Source organism: Mesocricetus auratus, unplaced genomic scaffold, assembly GCF_017639785.1.
Source record: "Mesocricetus auratus isolate SY011 unplaced genomic scaffold, BCM_Maur_2.0 Super-Scaffold_100006, whole genome shotgun sequence".
Classification (NCBI taxonomy): Eukaryota; Metazoa; Chordata; class Mammalia; order Rodentia; family Cricetidae; genus Mesocricetus; species Mesocricetus auratus.
In genome coordinates, this window is record NW_024429190.1 from 103,412,832 (window position 1) to 103,436,027 (window position 23,196).

Sequence of the window (23,196 nt, forward strand, 5' to 3'; positions counted from 1 at the left end):
TGAGGTAGGAACTCAGAGGCAGAAATCACGGAGTAACACTGCCTAGCATGCTTATGCAGCTTTCTTACGTAGCCCAGGACCACTGACCTAAAGAATAGTGCCTTCCACAGTGGGCTGGACATCTTACATCAATTATCAACCAAGGCGATGCCACAACACAAGCACACATCAAGCTGACTGAAGCAATCCCTCCGCTGAGGCGTCCTCTCTCAGACGACTCCAGGCTGTGTCACGGTGACAACTAAGGCTAACCAAGACACCTATCTTTCATCTTTTTCTCGACCTTTATTTTCTAATACCAGCCAAGGCTGCTGTTCTCTGCCTCATTCCCAATACCATCTGGCATTACCTTCCGTATTTGGGTGTACGGTTGCTGCCTTCCTAAGCGTCGCAGGAGAATGTAGCATCTCACGTACTTGAGCTATGGTGGGGCCTGGACCGTGCTGAAACATAGCAAGTGCTCAGTGACTGTCTACAGAGTCACCCTTTCCATAATCAACCCTCATAGCATCTGTGACAGCTCATTTTTCTTTTCAATTTGCTTAGGCTAAGAAACACATATAAGTTTAGGAAAGCACGCTTTGTGTGTGTGTGTGTGTGTGTGTGTGTATTGGGAGGGAGGTTGTCTACGTAGAATTTCCAGAGACTGTTATATCACAAGAGCTGTGACCTAATGACTAGACCATTTACTCAATGGATCGTTAACACGATGGCATCACTGGGGAATGACAGAAGGCAGAAAGTGGGGGGCCAAGTTGGAGGATGTGGGTCACTAAGTGAGTGTCTGTGAGGACTGTAACTTCCCATAGCTGCTGCTTGCATGCTCCCTTGCACTTCCTGCCTCCTCTACGCCAAAAAACGGGCCTCTACCACACACTCCATGCTGTTCTGCCCAAGTCCATGCCTGAGCGAAGCAATCACGACTGAATGCCCTAAATCCATGATCCAAAATGACTCATCTCTTTAGGCTGTGTACGCTAGGCACTCCATCACAAAGACACAAGATAACTGGAATAGGATTCTGTTAAACGTAGTATCACACCTGAAAGGGCACCTGTGCTCACTTCCAACTTGTTCCCACCTGTAGTAGGACCTCTGTCTCACCAGGACGTCAGGGTGGCCTTGAGAGTATGAACGTCACGATGCTTTGAGGACCCTCTGTTTCTTCAGCCTTTGAACTCCCTGCACCAGCTCTGACCTTGGGTAACTGGCTTCCTAGCAGAAATGCTCGACAGCACCTCTCCCAAGCTATGTCAATTCCCTGACGTCCTACAGCCTCAATGCACAGGTTACTGAGCATGGAATGGCCATCAAGAAACTGAAGGGACTACCAACACACCACAAGTTTATCGATTGTCTTTCTTGATTTTCCCCTTGGCTGCACGAGGAGTTTCTCCTTGACAGTCTTCTGAGTGCCACTGTGTTTAGAGGACCCTTAGAAAGAGGACCTCAGGTTTTCATTAATTTTCAGTAGCTGGAGAAGCACTTTCAACCCTTTATATTTGCTGGGACAGTTTTGAGGACTTCTTGTTTTCATTTTTCCAACAACCCCCCCTTTAGTCATACCATAGAGAAGTGGCTATACGAAATCTAGGAACCAACAACTACAGAAAACATGTTCTATTTGACTTTCTGAGGTTGGCTTGATTTGTACAATCTGACTACCTCCTATTTCATTTATTTTACTGGAAACAACATGGACTTACATTCTTCCTTATGACAGAAAATTCCATTTTGTGTATATACTAGTTGGCTTTTGTCAGCTTGGCACAAGTCTACACACATCCAGGAAGAAGAAGCCTCAGTTGAGAAAATGTGTCCATCAGATTGGCCTGCAAACAAGTCTGTGGGCATCTCTTTGATGGACTGATGTGAAAGGGCCCAGTCCATAGTGGGCAGTGCCACCCCTGGGCTGGTGGCCTTGGGTTGTATAAGAAACCAGGCTGAGCAAGCCATGGGGGGCAAGCCAGTGGGCAGCATTCTCCAAGGCTCTGCTTCAGTTTTTGCCTCAGGTTCCTGCCCTGGCTTCCCTCCATAATGGACTGTAAGTTGTAAGCTGAATGAAATAAACCCTGTGTGTGTGTGTGTGTGTGTGTGTGTGTGTGTGTGTGTGTGTGTGTGTTGCATGTTCTTCATACAGTCCTCTGCTGATAGGCACGTAGGTTTGTGCCATAGCATAACTGTTTCAGCCACTGCAGAAGTAAATGGTGACATGCAAATGTCTCTATGTTACATTGATGTGGAGTCATATTGAATGTTATACCTGGATCATACAGTGTTTCTATTTTTTTTTTTTGAGAAATGTTCCCGCTGATTTCCATAAGGGCTAGACAAGTTTACAGTCCTATCATCAGTGTACGGCGGTTCACTCTGCCCACATCCTCACCACAATTTATCGCTGTTTGTTTCCTCAGTGACGGCCCTTTTGACTGAGATGAGATGGAACTGCCATGTAGCTTTAATTTTCGTTTCTCTGACAGGTAGTGGAAGTGGACAACCTTGCCATGTGTCTATTGCCCATTTGTATGCCATATCTTGAGGGGCCTACTCATTTCATTATTATTGATCAGGCTATTTGAGTTCCTGTTTAGATTGTTTAGTTCTTGGTATACTCTCTAATTAATTCTCTGTAAGATGTCTGGCTGGCAAAGGCTCCCTACCATTCTGTGGGCTGCCTCCGTACCCAATAATTGTCTCCTCTGCACTCTCTCTCTCTCTCTCTCTCTCTCTCTCTCTCTCTCTCTCTCTCTCTCTCTCTCTCTCTCTCTCTCTCTCTCTCTCTCTCCCTCTCTCTCTCTCTCTCTCTCTCTCTCTCTCTCTCTCTCTCTCTCTCTCTCTCTCTCTCTCTCTCTCTCTCTCTCTCTCTCTCTCTCTCTGTGTGAGTGTGTGTGTGTGTGTATGTCTAATTGAACAATAAGCCGCTTGTCAATTGCTGGCATTGCTTCATAAGCAAGCAGTCAGGAAGTCTTTGCCTATATCTATTATCTTGAAATGTTTTCCCTACTCTTTCTTTTAAATAATTTCAGAGGTCCGGGTCTTACACTGAGATCTCCAATATATTTGGAGTTGATTCTCATGTAGAGTGAGAGATAATTATCTATTTTCACTCTTCTGCATGTGGACACCCAGTTTCTTCTTTTTTTTTAATTTATTATTTTAAGTTTCATTTGACATTCCAACCTCAGGTCTCCCTCCCACCCCTCCTCCTGCCCCTCCTTCGCCTCCCTCCAGTCCCCCTCCCAAGAACTGTCTTCTGGACACTGTGTATTTTTGGCATCTTTGTCAAAAAAACAAAACAAAACAAAAAAACAGGGGGCTATAGTTACATGGGTTTTATCTGTGCCTTCTATCCTTTCCCACTGATCTACATGTCTGTTTCAGTGTCAACAGTCCATGCTGGTTTTGTTGCCATGGCTCTGTAACCAAATATGATACTTTCTGGATTATTCATTTTTACTAAGGATTGCTTTGACTATCTAGGGTCTTTGTAGCTCAAATATGAATTTAAGACTTTTGGTCTCTTTCTTGGAAGAATGTCATTGAAAATCGTGATGGGGATTCCATCGAACCTACAGATTGCTTTTGGCAGTTGTCATTTTCACAATATCAATTCTTCTAATCCATGAACATGGGATGCCCTTTCATCTTTTACTATCTTTAAATTCTTTACTTGGTGTTTTCATTGTAGATGGTCTTTATTTACTTGATTTAGGTTTCCTTTCTTTATCTTTTTTATAATTGCAATTGGGAATGTTTTCCTGATTTTTTTTCCTCAGCATGCTTGTTTATACATATAAATTCTTCTGTTTTTTCACATGTTAATTATTGTATCCTGACACTTTACCAGGAATGTTTATCCAATCTAAGAGTTTCCTGGTGGAGTCATTCAGGTCTCTTATGTATAGAATCATGCTACCTGCAACTAAGGATATTTTGACTTTTCTTTCCTAATTATATCCCTTTTATTTTCTTCATTTGTATTGCTATAGCTAAGATTTCTAACACTACAATGAATAAGAGTAGAGAGAGTAGACACCTGTGGTGGTTTGAATACGAATGGCCTCCTTAGGCCCATATATTTGAATTCTTGGCCCTCAGTGAGTGGAACTATTTGGGAAGGATATGAAGGTGTGGTCTTTGGGAAGGTGTATCACTAGGTGTGGACTTTGAGATTTCAAAAGACATCTTCTTAGTGTAGCTCTCTGCCTCCTGCTTGTGGATCAAGATCTGAGTTCTAAGATACTACCATCCCTACCTGCCTGCTCCCATGTTCTCCACCATGATGGTCATGAAATCTAACCCTCTGAAACCATACCACCAAATAAACTCTTTCTCCTATAAGTTCCCTTAGCCATTACATCTCGTCACGGCAATAGAAATGGTCTTGTTCCTCATTTTAATGAAAATGTTTTTTTTTAAACTTGGCTCTTATTATTTTAAAATTATGTTTATATATGTGATTCTGAATGTGGCTATGTCCATATCAGTGCTGGTGTCTGAGGAAGCGGGAAATTCTGGGTGCCCTTGGGGCTGGAATTATAGGTGGATGTGAGCCACCTGATGTGGGTGTTGAGCACCAAACTCTAGTCCTCTGGGAAAGCAGAGTGCACTCTTAACTGATGAGCCCTCTGTCTGGCCCCAAGCAAAAATGCTTCGAGTCTGTCCTCATTTAGTATAGTTTTACTGTATCAAGCCTTATTGGGAAAAGTCCATTGTATTTCTATTTTATCTAGAGATTTTTTACTATGAAAACATGTCAAATTTTTGCCAGAAGCCTTTTTTACATCTATTGAGATAATGTGATTTCTGCCCATTAGTTCATTTATGTGACATATCGCACTTATTGATTGACATTTGTTGAACCACTCATGAATTGCCAAAAGGAAATCAACTTGATCATGGTGGATGACCTTTTTGATGTGTTCTAGAACTCTGTCCGCAAGCATTTTATTGAGTTTTTAAATAACATATATATGTTCAATTAGGGAGGCTGATCTACAGTTTGTAAATTTTATTTGTGGGTCTTTATCTAGTTTTGGTATCAGAGTAAAATGTCTTCAAGGGAGAGTTTTCTACTATGCCTTCCTTCTTCATTTTATATAATATTGGAGAAGAAATGTATACTTTTTCTTTAAAGATCATATGGGATTCATCAATGAATCTATCTGGACTCAGACATTTTTTTAGCTTAGATATTTTTTTTATTTTCCCTTTAACTTCATACCTTGGTATAGACCTGTTTAAACTATGTATCTCATTTTCATTCAGCTATGCTTGACCATGTGTGTCTAGAATTTTACCTAGTTCTTCCAGAGTTTAGTAGAATATAAGATTTAAGGTATGCCCTAATGATTTTATGACTTTTATTGTGTATTCGGCAGTGTTTGGATGGGATATTCTATACATGTCCATTAAGTCCATTGTATCTATGATGTCACTACCTTTACGGTTCTTTTGGGATGATTTTTCTATTATAAGAATGAGGCACTGAAGCCACACACTATTAGTGTGCTATGATTAATCTGTCTTTACATTTAGCTGTACTTGCTTTATGAAGTTACAGCCTCCCTTCCTTTATGAGTAAGCTCTAAAACAAAACAAGCTTGCGTCCACTGCATTCAAGCTTTCTATAAGGCAGCTCTTCTCTCTGCCTTGACAAGACATAGTCAAAAACAAGAACAGCAGAAACTGCAGCCGAGCAACATTGCTGACACCTTAAAGAGCAGGGGGAAAATAAGTCCATAAACATTGCAGAGAGGCAAAGCTCCCCCAGCTCCCAGGCTACACGCAGCAACCAATTACTCTCTCAAAAGAAGAATGCGGGTCTTACATGGAGTGGAACAATTAATTTCACGCTTGTCATCCTGGCCTCAATAGTAAGTTGATTTGAATCAGATATTTGCGGCACATTACAGCTTGCAGGGGACAGTTCTGGTGCCTCCTGAGCTGGCGGACTGCCTTGATGGCTGCCATTGTAAAACAATCCATCAATAAGAGTAATTATGGTATTGATCAAAGCGGTTGGCTGCTTCAGACTGGAATCAATTCTCAGGAGTTGCTGGGAACAGAAATGTCTAATGGACTATTCCATCACTAGTCATTGCAGCAAGTAAAACAGCTAATATTCTGGAAAGTTCTTAATAATTACTCGTTGGATCTGCATTTCTGCTTCACTAGTTGTAACTGGACCCTGCTTGCTCTAGCCTGAAAGTCAGTCCAAGAGGATGAAGAAAGGGGCAGGCACAAATCAATAAAATGCCAGAATGGGACCCCCAAAATGGAATGGGAAACATGGAAAACTGTACATTGTCTTCCGTAATTTCATATTAATATGAGATTCTCATTCACATCTTCCTACAAAGAGAAACAGGGACTGGGACAAACATAGCATATTTTGTATAGGTTGCTCTTGCTCTTAACAATAGTTTCTGACAGGAGAAAAGGCATTTTCAATGTTGACAGCTTCAACAGAGAAATTGTGTGTGCATGTGTGCACATGCATGTATATGTGTATGTGTGTATGTGTATGTGTGTATGGATGTATATGTGCACATACATGGATGTGTATGTATATGTGTATGTGTGTGCACATGTGTATGCATGTGTATGTGTATGCATGTGCATGTATGTACATGTATAGTATGTTCATGTATGTGCGTGTATGTGTATGTGCGAATGCATGTGTATGTGTATGTATGTCTATGTGTGTATGTATGTGTATGTGCACGTATGTGTATGTGTGTATGTGCATGTGTATGTGCATGTGCATGTGTATGTGCATGTATGTGTATGTGTGTATGTGCATTTGTGTATATGTGTATGTGTATGTGTGTGCGTGTGTGTATGTGTAGTGCATGTGTATGTGCATGTATGTGTAGTGCATGTGTATGTGCATGTATGTGTATGTGTGTGTGTATGTGCATGTGTGTGTGTGTGTGTGTGTGTATGTGTGTGTGTGTATTGTTGTTGTTTCCCACAGTCTAGCACATTCAGGGCATGCTGAGCTCTCTGAGAAATAAGTAAGTCTTTCCTTAACTCCAGTGTCTACCGATTTATACTCAGGCTTTGCCCCCTCCAGGGAAGCTGCCACAGGAGACACAGGATGACCCCAGAAGCTACCCCCACTGCTCAGCAGATGCACCTCTCCTCATAAGGTTGGAGAATGGGTAGCTTTGGTCTTGTGGCTGTACCAAGAATTGACTTAACTTCAACCAGACTTCCCTCATGACACAATTTGGATTCATCAGAGATGTTGGCAATCTCAAATCTAAGGGTCTTCCATTTCCAAGGCTCCATTCATTCAACCTTCTTTCAGGATGCAGTCCAGGGGTGAGTCTTCCAACAGCCTAGTTTTGGTTCCTAAATTTGACAATAACATTCCATAAGCCAACTTCGACCTTTTCATTATTTCATAAACCATTTGTACTCTGACATGTAACCAATCTGCAAACTCTACGTGCTTTCCATGGATCCACATCTATTTCAACAGATGAGGGCAAAATAACTACTTCTTAGGGCATTGCCTCTGGAAAAGACTTCCCTAGTGTCCATGAAGGATGACTTAAGAGAGAGCCACAATCCTTGCTGGATCGATGGGGAGATCAGCTCACGGCCGGTGTACAGCCCAAGCAAAGGTCTGGGGACGCAAACACGGAATACTCACTATGAGGAGGCTAGGGACCAGCTTACCAGAGCGGCCTGGGATGGGGTTAGAATATGGAATGCCAAGAATTATTCTTCATTACAGGCAATGGAAGAGGGGATGCTGGGCTTCTGAGCAAAAGAGGCATCTGACAGAAACACTGCCTCAGGAAAGGTGGCCAGGAATTGTGAAGGATCCAGGGGGTCCTGTAATCACTGAGGAGAGAGGCATCACTAGAGCGACAGAGTTTCCTATGTGAATCGCCCATGATTGGCACGTTATTTCAGGTAGCAAGGTAATTAATGCTCATGTGGCCTTCTGCCAACGTATGTCCCGATGCTGCATCTCTCCCAGTTACTTGTGAATTTAAAGAGTGGCCATGGCATTAGAAGGGACATGCAAGACCTGTAGCTGCCTCCTTTGACATGCCAAACTCTGCCAGATGCCCGGGGGGAAGCTGTGCTTGCTTGGGAGGTTTCAAGATGACAACACTATACTTACGTAAAGGCTTAGTGGGTTTGAATGCCAGAGTAACTCTCAACTCCCCTCAGCCCCACACACTTTACCATTAAGTCAAACATGGCTCTATTTTTAAAGGAGAGAAACTGGGCGGAGACAGTTTTTACCACAAGAGAAGAAGACTGTAAATGGCCCTTATGCATGGGAAAACTTGAGATGCCTCCCTTCCCCTCTGCAACCAAATATCCTTTCCACCGATGGTGAAATTAGGGAGGCTGACCAGACTCAACTGAGATGGTCCTGGTGTTCTATCTGCATTTGACAGTGCCTTTGAGCTGGGGCTGGAAGACAGGGAGATGTCCTACTAATATTCTTCATGAGAGACACCAATGGCAAAGTCTCCACTGTAGATAGGGTTACCCTTACCGCAGAACTCACATCAACCCCTCTAGATACACACGCAAGGTGCTTTGGATGCCATTGTCCTGGTTCTTCTTGCTGGTGTCTATGAGTTCCTGACAAGGAGGATTTCTGATGAGGAAGCTGCAAGGAACTTATTTTGATTCAAATACTTTTGCAATAGTAGCTGCAGCAATACTACATAGCAATACCTGCTCTTGGGTAACACACGCTCAATGCTGTTTTCCGTGGTTAGCATTCGATCTTTACAACTTCACAAACAACATACTATTATCAACTTCAGTTTGATGTAGGCAAACAAAAGCTTAGAACAATCAATTTGAGCGAGGCCCTAACTTTGCAGATCAATGCACTTAGATCATGCATACAATATCAGAGAAGCTCCCAGAAATTGTTGTTTGACAGATACACCACTGCAGTCCTATAGAACGCATCTCTTCACTGTCACAAAATATAATAATAATAATAGTCCATTGGAAGCTGGGTCCACACTGGTCCCTGGGTCGTTTACCCCCAAGAAGGAAAAATTGAAGGGGGTGGGGAAGCTGCAGGAGACTGTGTGATGATAAACTCTCTGGAAATAGAAAATGACCTTCAGGGAGCAGGCACAGGGAGCAAGAAATCCACACGCCATGGAGAGACTCTTCCTTAGGGGAGAGCCTCTCGTACAGTCTAAAGAAATGGGAAAAATCTATATTTCTGGGTCCATCTCATACCTAACCCACTGGCTCAATGACAGGTTACTACGTGTAATAAGGCTTTAAGAGAGAGTTTTAGGTGATTTTATGGTGACTCTCTGGATTAGGAAATTTAGCCTTTCATCTTTATTCAGTCCCCACCCAATCTAATACACCCAGGACACACAACCACACAAACATTTCCTCCAAACTAAAACATACAAGACAGGAAGAAACCCAGTCACAACCTCTTGCTCACCAAAGAATTTAACACCCCAAGGCTCACTGAGCTGAGCAAACAAGCTTATTAGAAACACAGTGTTATTACCATCCTTCTCTGTGAAGATGCGTGGGTGACAGTGCCTGAGTGAGCTAGCCAAACTTGGGATGAGTTTGAACTTTAAATATTACAGGTCACATTCCAGAGCCCCGTGGTAATGAGATGGGCACAGGAAAACTTAGGTGAGAATATACAGATCAAACCCTGGTCCCAGAAGGCTAAAAGGTCTCTGCACGCGTGGATGAGAATAATGGGTGGAGTCGGGAGCGAGAGTCACGGATGGGAAAGGCGTCCAGGTTCTCTGGGAATCAAGTCCTCCTTCCCTCTTCCCAGTCCTGGTACCACCACAGGTCTCTGCTTGAATGTCTGTCTCCAGGTACCCTTGGCCAGCAGCAAACTCAAGGTCAGAGGTCGCAAAGAAGCATAGGGCGGATGCATAGATGAGCTGGGGCCGGAAGAGGCAGGGGGGCGGCAGAGGACGGCTGGTCCCCGGCGAGGACAAAGCGGAGGGCAGCCGCAGGACTGGCAACGTAAGTCCTTCGGGGAAGAATACCAAGTCAACTTCAAGGGGCTGCAACAAAATCCTAGTGGCATCGTCAGTTAAAGTCTTTACACAGAAGCCCCGGGCAGTAGTTCTAAGATGAAGGAAGACGACAGTGGGACGGGAAGAGGATGGTAATACAATGGGAAAAATGAGACACGAGCTACCTGTCCCTGGTCAGAGAAATGAGATCCAAGCCACCTCCGACTTCTATCCCGTGACTGAGCGGAGGTGACGGTGTCAGCTGACTGGTTGCCGCATGACCACTGGACTATGAGTCCTGCTTATACTCCACATAGGTTGCTGTGAACTAAAGCCCAAGAAACTCAGCTTAATTCTGGGGTGGGGAGAGGAGGAGATGGCTGTGGGGTACAGTACCTGCCTTATAAGCATGAAAGCATGAGTCAGACCCCTAAACTCCACACAGGCATGGCACTCATGCTCGTGACCCCGGTTCAGGTGAAGCAGAGGCAGAGAGGTTCCCAGAGCTCACTGGCAAGCCACCCTGGTCTTATCAGCAAGCTCCAAGGCCCAGCGAGAGACCCTGCCTCAAAAAAAAAGAAAGGAATGACAAGCACTCCAACCCATACTCAAATGCCCACACATGTACACATGCACCTACACATCCACAAGCAGGCAGGGGCATACACCCACACTCCAAACAAACAAACAGAAATCTGAGGTTCGCATTATGGCAATGCTGTCTTCAGACCATCCTACAAGAAAACAAAGATTTCCCTTTAAGGATAGATCTGTCCTTACAAAAAAAAAAGTATAAATAGAATGGGTAGGGGATGGAAGATGAGAACTGTAGGGTCCTGGTACTTTACACAATGGTATCTTGGAAGCCCAATTAAGGAGGATTTCTAAAGAGATTACCATATGAATAAAGAATTGCATAAATGCATAAATAGGAGAACAAGGGACTGCTTCAACAGGAAGACTGAGACAGTGAAACACCAGGCCCGTTCTAACTTGGCAGGTCTTTGAGCATCTCACCTTGGCTTGCAAAGCCATCTCTTTATGACAATGTCATTTTGAGATTTCACTAGTGAGTCCCTTGGAAGCAGGTCACTTGACACTATTTCTGCTCCCTTATCAGCTGAGACTCAGTTTCCCAACTCACAACATTTATTTGCTTTGGAGAGAGAGGAACACAGACTGGATTAACATGGGCAGGAGCGAATGCTAAGCAAACGTTGTTGCTGAAGGAGAGAGAGCGAGACTCCACTTCTGAAATTACCCTAAGAGTTGGGCAAGAGGGGACCTCTCTGCACAGGGAAAGACAGAGGTCCCTGTGTGCAAAGCAGGTTTACCTTGAGAGTCCCACTCATTCTTGTTCACTAACAGAGACTCAAAACAAAAACAGAGACTCAAAACAAAAACAGGTGTGGACGACAGGAAGGAGACTCCTGCAGAGAATGCTGCTGCCCTTAGCATCTCATTCCATTTGTAAATAGCCCGTGGTCTTGTGGAGACACGGCTACATAGCTGGATGTGTGATCACTGAACTCAAACACAAACAGGGCTGGCTTAGGGCAGAGAGCCAGAGGAGCCCTGCACCTAAAGCCAGGGGCTAACTTTGTGTCTCCTGCCTCTGGAAGGGCAGCCCTTCCCTTCGTGCCATCCTGATGCTGTGTTTCCTTCCTGCCTGCCTGCTGTTGAAAAACCTCAATACACTGCCCCCCACTTTGAGACTCAGAAGGTCGCCTCAGTGGAAAATTCCCCAAGGTCCCTTCCCCTAGACAGGGAACAAGGACGAATTAAAAAGAACATCTGGCCCAGAGTGCTGATGCAGGACTGTTAAGATAAGTTTAATCTTGACCTTGTGGTTTCTCCAGGAAGGATGAGTTATTCCCGAGTTCTAACAATACTCCTATTGCTTGCCCAGATCTGCACCTGCAGTAGCTCCACTTCTTACAATACCCCTATTGCTTTGCTTGCCAAAAGTATGTATATAAAAAGAAAACTGTCCCAAAGCCCAGTGCGTTCAGTTAGCTAAGGCTGCTGAATCGCCCACAGACACCTGTGTAAACAATAAACCTCTTGCAGTTTGCATCCAACTGTCTGGTTATTGAGCTCAGTACGTCACAGGCCTGAAGCCTGATAACCTCAGGTCTTTCACTGTGACATGCCTTGCTTACTCAGAGTGCTCCAGGTCTCTCCCCACCCAGTCCATGGCTCAGAAGATCTGTGTGTGAAGCCTGTAAACTGTTGCTGCCTTCCAGGGCCTTGTGGAACCACCATTTCTTCCTAAAGACTCTCCACCTGACCTTCATCCCTCCTGGAAGTTCATAGTCAAGAGCTGACGGGGCGGATATCCACTGAGGCCCCTCTTGCATGCTTACAGAGGGTCGCCTTCCACTGAGTCCTCTCATCGACTCTCCCGCGTGTACCTACGGCACGTCCTTGATGCTCATTCATCTTATCAGAAGGGCATCCGCTCCTAGTGAATTAGGGCCCCACTGATACGAGATTATTTTCTTCTTAAAGACCCCATTGCTGAACACAGACACATTGGTGACTACGCTTTCACAGTGGTGATTTTTTTTCCCACTGTGACGAAAATAGCTTAATGGAGGAAAGTGTAATTTGGACTCATGGTTCCAGAGACTTCAGGCCGTGGTTACTTGGTCTCATGGGCTTGGGCAGAACAACATGGCACCTGGAGTCTGTGGGAAGAACCGTTAGGCTCATGGAAAGCAGGAAACAGAATCAGAGGCCAGAAGGGAACAATGGCAACCCCGAAGACTGGTTGCCAGTGACCAGCATGTTCCAATTAGGTCTCACCGCCTACAGTCTCTACCAGCTCCTAAAAGTGCCCCCACTAGTTGGACACAAATCTTCAATAGATGAGCAAGTGGGGAGATGGTTCACCAACCACTACAGACTTCAATCTATGGATTTTGTGGGTGAACATAATTCATTCCGTAATGACTTTATTACATTGGCAGGCAATGTATAGCAAGTGGTAAATAAGGAAAATAAGATCATCACAGTTTCTAAACTTTCTTGGGACTCTCTTATTTACTCATCAAACTTTAATTCACGTGGCCAGTACTGAGCACAGTTGAGTAACTACTATTCACCAGGTACTGCACTAAAAATGGCAGACATAAACAGTGGACAGCTGACATGCCACCAGTTTGTCTCAGACGCTGGTTGTCATGGGTCACTGTCTCTATAATGGGATCCCAACGTAGAGCTTCCAATCATTTTCATGCTGAGAACTTTTTCTTGCATTGTAGAGAAACACAAAGCTTTGGTCCTTGGTTTGGTTTTCTTTTCCAGGGGCTCCTATTAGTCACATGTTGAATCTCTTTTACGTGTCTTTAATATGTTGTCGCATTTTTTTCGATTTAAAATGTTCTTAATTTTCATCGCCTACCTTCTTTAAGGGTTATCCGTTTTTGTTCATGTGTTCTTTCTAGCTCAATCGTTATCACTAAATTTCTTCTTTTATTACTTTGAAGCTTCTAGAACCTTATTGCCAAGATTTTTTTTTAGGTTTATGTCATACACTCCAACCCTGTGTTTGTTTCTTAATGGGTTCATGGTCCATGTTCATGAGGTAGCTATACTGGCCATGTGCTGTGTCCATGTTCCGGTTTTATCTTGAAGTTTTCTCTCTACAGACATGTGGCTTGGCTCTTATTCTCAGTTGTACATTTTGTCTTTGCCTGGGGAATTTATCTCCATCCTCTTCTTGTGGCTCATTTTCATGTGAAATTAGTTCTTAGGAGGATGTGTAGTCACAGTACCATTTCTAACTTCAGAACTACCATTCCTGTAGTTTCTTCCACAGTGTCAATGAAACATGGCCGCTGCTTTTGTGGGGATGTGGCCCTGCCTCTCTGCACATGTCTACTCCTATGGCTAAAGCGCAAAGAGAACAAACACATTTTTCCGAGATTCTGACCATCAAGATAAAGTGAGAACACAGGAAGCATGTCAGAACCACGATTAAAGAACAGGACATGAAAAAAATAATCTATGATAGAAGGGGAAGAGGAGGGAAAGAGGAAAGAAAACAAACTTAAAAGGTAAGATGGGCTAAGGATTTCTAGTTACTTTCAAGCATAAAGGACATAGCAACATGTAAGACATCAGAGGATACTCTTCCCCTGAGCCGTTTCTGAGAAACACACTAGGGGCTAAGCCCCGGGCTGTCAAAACACCAAAAGAGCACAGACTAAGACTGGTGGTGATTAGCACAAATACAGATACTTTTAAGATTAAGATGGAGGAAAATTATGAGTGAGGAAGGAGCTATATGCTCTCAAAATGCAGACGCGGTGTAAACAGGAAAGACAAGCACAGAGTGTAAACAGGAAAGACAAACACACGGTGTAAACAGGAAAGACAAGCACAGAGGAGAGCTAAGTGTCTACAGGCTTCGTGGTGATTGCATCATCCTGGAATGTATTCCATACACAAGCGGATTAAACAAACGAGTCAGCATGTGATTTCTGTCACCTATGTACCCTTAGGAACGAGTTGTTTGTTTGTTTTTCTTGGGGCTAGCTGAGGGGGTTGGTGTGAAAGAAAGAAGACCTATGCTTGTGTTATAAGACGGTAAGTGGGAACTCTGTGAAGCGTTGTCCAAAAGCAGAGTGAGAGAATGAATCCTACGTGTACAGGCTAACCACTTTCTACTGTATCTCCTGAGGAGTATGAGAAGTAACGGATAGGCAGGAACATGGGACACCCTTAGCTCCCAGACAACGGCCTACACACAGATAAACAAAGACAAAACAACAACAAAAATAGTGAGCAGGCAGCAAGGAGGTTCATCAGATAAAAGCACTTGCCACCAAGCCCGACAACCAAGGAGCCCATTGTGGAAAGGGAGAACCAACTCCTGAGTTGTCCTCTGTCCTGTATGCATGGGCATGACATGCACATAATCTACACACACACACACACACACACACACACACTACTTACCACATACAATAAATAAATAAAAGATCATCGTAAAATTGTCTTTTAAATCAAAGAGTTATCTTATCTATAATTTATAAACAAAATTGAATTGAAAACCCAAGAAGAAATAAAGGCGACATCCCTTTTCAAAGTGTGCCACAAGCTTAACAATATGGTCAGGAGACCACGACTTCGCCACTGCAGTAAATGAATACACTTATGCACTGAACAGCAGAGCACCAACGGACCAGAGAGGGAGAGCCATGGTTCCAAGCAACCTCTGAAGTCCCAGAAAAACAACACTGTGCCAGTGCCAGAAATCAACCCAGAACTCAACTGAACCCGACCAAGCCCCCGGGTCATCACTGCAGACACACAGAAACATTCCAAGGTCAGAGAGCAGGTGAGCCCTACAGTGAGTGAATCAAACACGAGCAACGGGAACACTAGACGGGAAATAGCCCGCGTTCTAACAAAACTCTTAGAAACGGGAGGTGGGGGGGCAAGGATAGAAAGGAAATGGCGGAAACGGCGGATTAAAGACAGCTTCACACAGGAAGAGGAGAAAAATACGGTATGAGCGAGTGTCTGGGGACGGGCTGCAAAGACATGTAAATGGCCACCTGCATGCGCCATCTATGTGATGATGGGAGAGAGGCTTGAAGGAAGGCACAGCTCCCTGTGGGGAAGCAGAGCATCATGAGGAAGCCTTGGTAGAGTGAAGCTGCTCATCCCACATCTGCCAGAAAACAGGGAAAGAGGAGCCAGAGGTGCAGTGTCTTGCAAAAGAACCACCCTTCAGAGTCATAGCTTCTGGGGCCTGATTGCTGCAGCAAGGGCCCAACCCCTGATAGCACAGTCAGCTAGGAGCCCGAAGATGAGGTTAGGATGCTCACGGTCCAATCACTTATTGACAGCTCTATGAGCAGAGACCAAGTCCTCAGCATGTGACGCCCTTGGAGGGGCACTTGGTATTCAAACCGTAGCTGCAGGAAATCAATTAAAACAGGCCAGAGAAGATAGCCCTGCATTAAGCTGATGGTCTAGTGAGCAAGGGATGCAGATACACATGAATTTAAACAAAAAAATTACAATTTAAATTCCAAAGCAATTAGGCGTATTGATAGAGATTTCCTGTCGTGAGTTGTCATGTGGTAGCTTTAGTTTAAAATGTCCATTCTTGGAACTGGAAAAATGGCCCACCAGTTACAACATCTGCCCCACAGGCTTGAAGACAGGAGTTCAGAAACCCAGAACCTGTGTATGTGCCATGTGGGTGTAGAAAATCCCCTTGATTAATTCCAGAGCTCAGAAGACAGAGGCAAGGATCCCCAGAGTGAGCCATATCTGTGAGCTGTGAGTTCATCTCAGAGACCCTGTCTAAATGGATATAGCTGGGTGTAACCACGGCGAACTCCTGATGTCCAACCTAAGGCCTCCCCCTCCTCTCTCTCATACACACATGTACATGCGTGTGCACATATATGTGCACCAACACACATGCACAGCATAAACATACATACATACATACATACATACATACATACATACATACATACTGTTGTTAAAATGTCTAGGTTCCCGGTCAGGGAACCAATGTTGTTAAAATGTCTGGGTTTATCCAGTAACGAGACACAAACCATGACTCAACGATCCCACGTGGAGTTTTATTGGTGGACAGGGAGGGAAAGGGGGGGTGAGAGGTAACCAACCCGTGCAGAGCTTAGAGAAAGAGAGAGAGAGAGAGAGAGAGAGAGAGAGAGAGAGAGAGAGAGAGAGAGAGAGAGAGAGAGAGAGAGAGAGAGAGAGAGCATATGCGGGCGGGGCTCAGTCCTTTAAAGGGTCCTTTGCACCTGTGTGGTTCTCACAGAACTCTGGGCTGGACAGAGTGCTGCCTGAGTGCATCCTGCCAGGTAACAGGGCAAGCCAGCGTAATGACTGAACCTTTCACATACATACATACATACATACACACACACACACACACACACACACACACACACACAACTGAGAGCAAAGCATCTATTCTAGTTCTACATGTAGCTTAGCATCCAGTCCTACATCTAGTCATGCTCTCAAGCTCTGGGCCTTTGGGAAACCCTGCCTCAAAGTATGAGGTAGGGAACAGTCCAGAAAGACTCCGAAATTCAATGTCAAACATGCATGAGCAACATTTCAGGAAAACACACAAATGTGCCCACACATATATGCCTAAACATGCATGTGCACACACACACACACACTCACACACACACATACACACACACACCCCATGCTGAAAACCAAAAACACCAAAGGAAAAATGTCTCCATTTGAGTGACAATGAAAAAGACACAAATGATTTGCAAGCCCGAGGTGTTTTTTTTCTCCGAGTCTCCATGTGGAAAGGAGTTGGCAACTTTAAGACCAGGCTGTCAATGATTAAGAAAAGGCAAAGAAAAAAATCTGAAAATAATTTGGAAGCATGCGGCAGCCCCTCACCACGCTCTTACATAAATGTCATCATTTGAGGCACAGTCCCAGTGACCATGAGGCCTGTACGCGGCTAGGCTTATGAAATGGGGAGCGGGCTTGAGATTCTTGTAACCCGAACTAAAGCCTTTATGTATTTCTCTGCTTAAACCTCACAGCAACCCTCTTCTCAAATTTTACATGAGAGGCTGAGGAAAGAGAAATGAGTTGTCCGAGCTCAAACAGGAAACAACCACTGAAAGTCGTCAACCCGTCGTCACCAGCACACGCTTGGCATTTGAAACTCAGTGCACGATGGCCCTCAAACCCAAACTCTCGTCACCCTACTCTGGCGGCTCACTGTGGTTGGCACGCCCTGCCATAACTAGTGGAGTTCCCCCTGCTTTCCCTGTGTGACAAATAGCCACGGGAGGTAGCATGCGAGTCCCAAGCCACCGTACAAAGCCATCCACGCACTCTGCATGGAAAATGACCGCCTCAGGTCTCCTGAAATCCCACCTGCTGGAGGTGCGCAGCAGGACACGTCTTCCGGCCAAACGTCTCCAAAGGCCTTTGTCCCCAGAGAGTATGGAACGGCAGACTCTAGAAGCCAAAGAAGGCCCTGAACAGAGTGCCCAGCCCCACCACGACAGCTGTTCTCTTCACTAACACGTTCACGACGGGAAGTGTTTTCAGGGGCACCTGCCAGGCAGAAGCCGTCAGCCCCGAGCCCGTCACTGAGACGTCATATGTCGGTGTTTACCTTTCTCTCAGAAACCACGTATGATGGTGAGCAAGAGCAAAAATGCATGGTGACCCTAAAGACGTCCACTGCTTACCTACACAGCCCATTTGCCAGTGGCTTCGAGTTCTACTGGGAAAGAGAGCTCCGTCGTCAATAAAGGCACCTGGTGCCAAGCCTGATAGCTTGAGTGCTAGCCCCGTGACCAACAAGATAGGAGAAAACTGACTCCCATAAGTTGCCCTCTGACTGCCACCACACACGTCATGACGTGTACATGCCCACATATATACAGACACAAGTATATAATCTTAAAAAATAATAAGGACTCACTCCCTTCACAACCAGGGACTTATATAACGCATTTTTATGTAGATCCACCTGTAGTTGGAGTTTTCTGGACCCACCAGGTCCTACCCCCACTTCTCAGACCCAAATCAGCACACGGACGCCATATTAGTTACAAAACTGTTGGCCAATAGCTAGGGCTTCTTATTGGCTAGCTCTGTCTTAATTATTAACCCATAACTGCTAATCTATGTATTTCTACGTGGCCTTATCTTACCAGAGAACGCCTGGTGCATCCTGTCTTCCTGATCTCCACTGGGCGTCTCTTCACAGTCTCTCTCTGCCTACCTTTCCCAGAATTCTCCAGTCTCCTAGTCCTGCCTATCTTCCTGCCTCTATTGGCCAAACAGTGTTTTATTCATCAACCAATAAGAGAAACATATATACAGAAGGACATCCCTGTCCCCTTGTCCTCTGGGTTTCCACCTCCTACTCTTCTCAGGATTCACCTCTTTGTACAACAGCAGTGGGGAATCGATTCAGAGAATCACACCATGAGTCATGAGACAGGCGAGTCCAACTCCTCACCCACTCGCCATTTCCCGATGGGAAGGCTGCTCAGGTACTGAGCCTGTCTCCCTCTATGCCAGCCAATTAGCATTCTGAGCGGCGGGTGCCTGTCCCAAGGCAAACCCTCCACAACTTCTGTCGTTCCGATTATGCTGAAGCAGCAGAGGGTTCCAGTAACCATCTCTGACAAGCATTAATATATCTGGTAATTACCGTTCTCTAGGGCAGGTTGGAACAAAACAGACTGACTTGGCAACATTGATCTTTCACCTCAAACTTCAGGGTCACTGCCCCCCCCCCCGCCCACAACGATCAACCAACAAGACCTGCCAAACCATTCTGTGGCTCCTGCCCAAAATTTCATTTTCACTTAAGCAGAAAGAAGGAAACCCAGCAGCCAATTATTTCTCTCCCGTCCTTACGGTTTACATATTGCAAACTTTCTTTTTCAAAAAGCCCCTTTTAACATCTTAGACCACCCAGGGAATACTGGCATAAATGCTAAAGTGAGGGATGTTTTATAGTCTTGAGTTAGAAGTTAAGATCTTTCTAATTTACCTTTTATTACATTTATTCATGAGCTGTGTATGTAGGACAGGCAGTTTTGCACCAGCCCCAGAGTATGTGAGGCTCATACAGCAGCAGCCCCTGGGAGCCAATTCTCACAGTCTATCACATAGGTCCCTGAACCTGAACTCAGGTCATCAAGTCTTAGCAGCAAGCACCTTTACCCACTGAGCCATCCTGCTGGCCCAAGTTGTTTATAAGAGCACATTGCCTATCCTGCAAACTTCAATCCTGCCCCCAGAAAAGATGCTACAGGTACCGTTTGTGGGGGTGATTACAGGAACTAATAGTTAATGACGCATCACCGAGTCCCCAGGTGGCATCTTGAAGCCTTATTATTTCAAAAGCATCGCCAGATTTCACTGTCAGAGATCTGATGGTGGACACTGTAGTCTAACTAATTTGGAGCCCTACCTGCGTCAATGATGACTAACACGAGAAACCATTAATTTGCCCCAAATTCAAGTTGGCCCTTCCTTCTGAGCAGCTCTTCCGGGGGGTATGACCTTCACTGGGTAAAAAGCATGGAGGGAATGCCTTGGCATTTGACTACTCCGTAAACAACTGACTTTTCTCTTTCATTTCCCCAGTTTTCCGTGATAGAAAATGCAAAGACTCTCCAAAGTTCTACCTCAGAAATTCCCCTGCTATTCAAGAAGCCTTGAAAGGTCTTAACTAGACTCCAAGCCAAGTGTCGTCTCAGAGCCTCGGCCCCGCTGGCTCTGTCATTTCTGTACAGTGCTGCTTGGTGTCCTGTAGCCTAGCCACAGGGCTAAACATTGGCACCTTCTCACACCCAAGATGTTAATATTTTGACAGGCAGTAGAGAGAAAAAAAAATGACAGGTAACCGATGATTTATAGGCATCACATGCACAGAGTGTTTACACTTTGCAACAATAAACACATCTGCTGGTTTATGCGGAGGTAGCAAAACAATGGGAAATGGGCTGAATGCTTCCAACGAGTTTATTGCTGGTGCTACGGTTTGTGTCTTTTGATAAACACCACTTTCGGGGGCGTGCGCAAAAACGATGTCCTCAAATCAGAGGATGGAGAGTTGACGTTGAGTGACCGTTTTTGCTTTGGGAGGGTTCAAACTGCACCACATGGGGGCCGGGGGAGGGGAGGGAAGGGCGGCTCCATCACAAAAAGCTCCACAGATGAAACTGGGTCGCAGAAGAAACTGGGCCACCAGGGCAACTTTACCACCCAGGTAACGGGGCCATAGGGGTAACTGCACCACAGGGGTGACTTAACTACATCACGGAGGCTAACTGCACCACAGGGGCAGACTAACTATGTCAAAGAAGCCAAAGTGCCACAGGGGTACCTGCCTCGCAGGGGTCACTGCCTCGAGGGGGTCACTGCCTCACGGGGGTCACTGCCTCACGGGGGTATCTGCCTCACGGGGGTCACTGCCTCATGGGGGTCCCTCGCGGGGGTCACTGCATCGCGGGGGTCACTGCCTCACGGGGGTATCTGCCTTGCGGGGTCACTGCCTCACGGGGGTCACTGCATCGCGGGGGTCACTGCCTCGCGGGGGTCACTGCCTCACGGGGGTCACTGCCTCACGGGGGTATCTGCCTCGCGGGGGTCACTGCATCACGGGGGTCACTGCCTCACGGGGGTCACTGTCTCATGGGGGTCCCTCGCGGGGGTCACTGCATCGCGGGGGTCACTGTCTCATGGGGGTCACTGTCTCATGGGGGTCCCTCACGGGGGTCACTGTCTCATGGGGGTCCCTCACGGGGGTCACTGTCTCATGGGGGTCCCTCGCGGGGGTCACTGCATCGCGGGGGTCACTGCCTCACGGGGGTCACTGTCTCATGGGGGTCCCTCGCGGGGGTACCTGCCTCGCGGGGTATCTGCCTTGCGGGGTCACTGCCTCACGGGGGTCACTGCCTCACGGGGGTATCTGCCTCGCGGGGGTCACTGCATCGCGGGGGTCACTGCCTCACGGGGGTATCTGCCTCGCGGGGGTATCTGCCTCGCGGGGGTCACTGCATCGCGGGGGTCACTGCCTCACGGGGGTATCTGCCTCGCGGGGTATCTGCCTAAAGTTTGCCATCTCTTCAACAATGTTTACAAAGACTCTGCGCCACCTAGGCTGGAGTTACAGACGACCTTTTGTGTTGCTGTGCCTTCTCAGGAAAACCAGGTTCCCCTCGCTTCACCACGCCCACTTTTCAACAGCAGTGATGATAACGGATGCTGTGGAAATGAGATCCACCGCTGCGTCCTGGGTGCCAGGAAGCACTGTGACGATGTGGAGGTGGGGGAAGCGTCTTCAGCAAGCGCATTCACCTTTGGAGTCGCCCCATTAGGATGAAAACTCTGTGACGATGGGGTTTGGGGGAAGCATCTTCAGCAAGCGCATTCACCTTTGGAGTCTCCCCATTAGGATGAGTCCACATAGTGGGGCTGCTAAAAGAAAGCAATTACGGCATCCAAATTGGATTTTGTTTCTCCGCGTGATCATTCGATGTGGTTTGCTCTACCTCTGGGTTCAGTTGCAATTTACGTCTGCCCCTTTAATTTGCAAAGGTGATTGGCAGCTCACTAATAACTTGGTGCCGATACAGGAGATTACAGGATGAAAATAAAACCCAGAATTCTACAGAGTTTCAGCCTCTCTATTTTTTTAATGTATAAAAAGCACAAATATATACAACAGGCATGAGAGGCTACACGGTGGAACATTTTAATAGTGGGTAAGTTTTTTTTTTCTGCAGACAGTGGCGGACACAGGGAAAAAAAGGAGTGTGGTCTGTGGAAAAGGGCTGGAAAGTAAGAGAGAAGGGGGTTTTTCAAGGATGTTCCTTTTATTGCCTGTCTCCTGGGTGTTCCCAGCTACCTTGGTCCCCAGCTTTGCGGAGCTATCGTGAAGCTTATGGAGCCTTTAGGAATCGGGGCCTGGGGAGCATTAGCAGCTGGCCTTTGAAAGTTATTCCCAGCCCAGGATCCAACCTGGACATTCTGCATTCTGACCTGCCACAATATGAACCTGCTGAACCCTGATGCTCCCATGCACACAGGACCTCTCCATGTGCCTTCATATCAGGAAGACCCGAAATCCTTCAGAAACCATGATCAGAAACCCTTCCTCCCTTAGGTTTTGCCCATCGGGTAATTTTGTCACCGGTGAGTAGAAAAGTAACTAACAGGACGCTAATCCCTCTGCACCAGGCTCCAGAGCTAGGGTGAGGAGACAGGATCACAGGAGGGAGCTTGGAGATGAGCCACACCGCAGCCCACTCTCAAAGACTCAATGCTCATCAGCAAAATCCTTCTTACCTTGGTGTGTTTTTAAGTGCTTATCTGCTTACAAGCAATCTGTTTCTTACTTAGCACTTATTAGTACTTATACTCAAGACTGGGGAGATGACTCACTGGGTAAGGACACTTACCATCCATGAGAACCTAAATTCAAGTCCCCAGAGCCCTTCTGAAAAGCCAGGCGCTGATGGTGGGGCAGAGCTGGGTATCACTGGGTTTGCTGATGGCCAGCCCAGCTCCAGGGTCAGTGGGAGACTCTGTCTCAGGGAATAAGGTGGGAATTGATAGACTGAGACTCCTGACCTGCTTCTCTGACTTCAGAAACCACATCCACATGTGTACACACACACACACA

At 45.9% G+C, this 23,196-nt stretch overlaps 1 protein-coding gene and 1 long non-coding RNA gene across 2 annotated transcripts in view; one reads left to right on the forward strand and one right to left on the reverse strand.

The window, feature by feature from the left end:
- Cacna2d3 (calcium voltage-gated channel auxiliary subunit alpha2delta 3) overlaps positions 1 to 23,196 on the reverse strand; it is an 812,900-nt gene that overhangs the window by 678,915 nt on the left and 110,789 nt on the right.
- LOC121140954 lies at positions 20,674 to 22,182 on the forward strand. The gene is made up of 2 exons (XR_005877913.1): positions 20,674 to 20,778; positions 21,715 to 22,182. It is a non-coding gene; the product is annotated as an uncharacterized LOC121140954 (long non-coding RNA).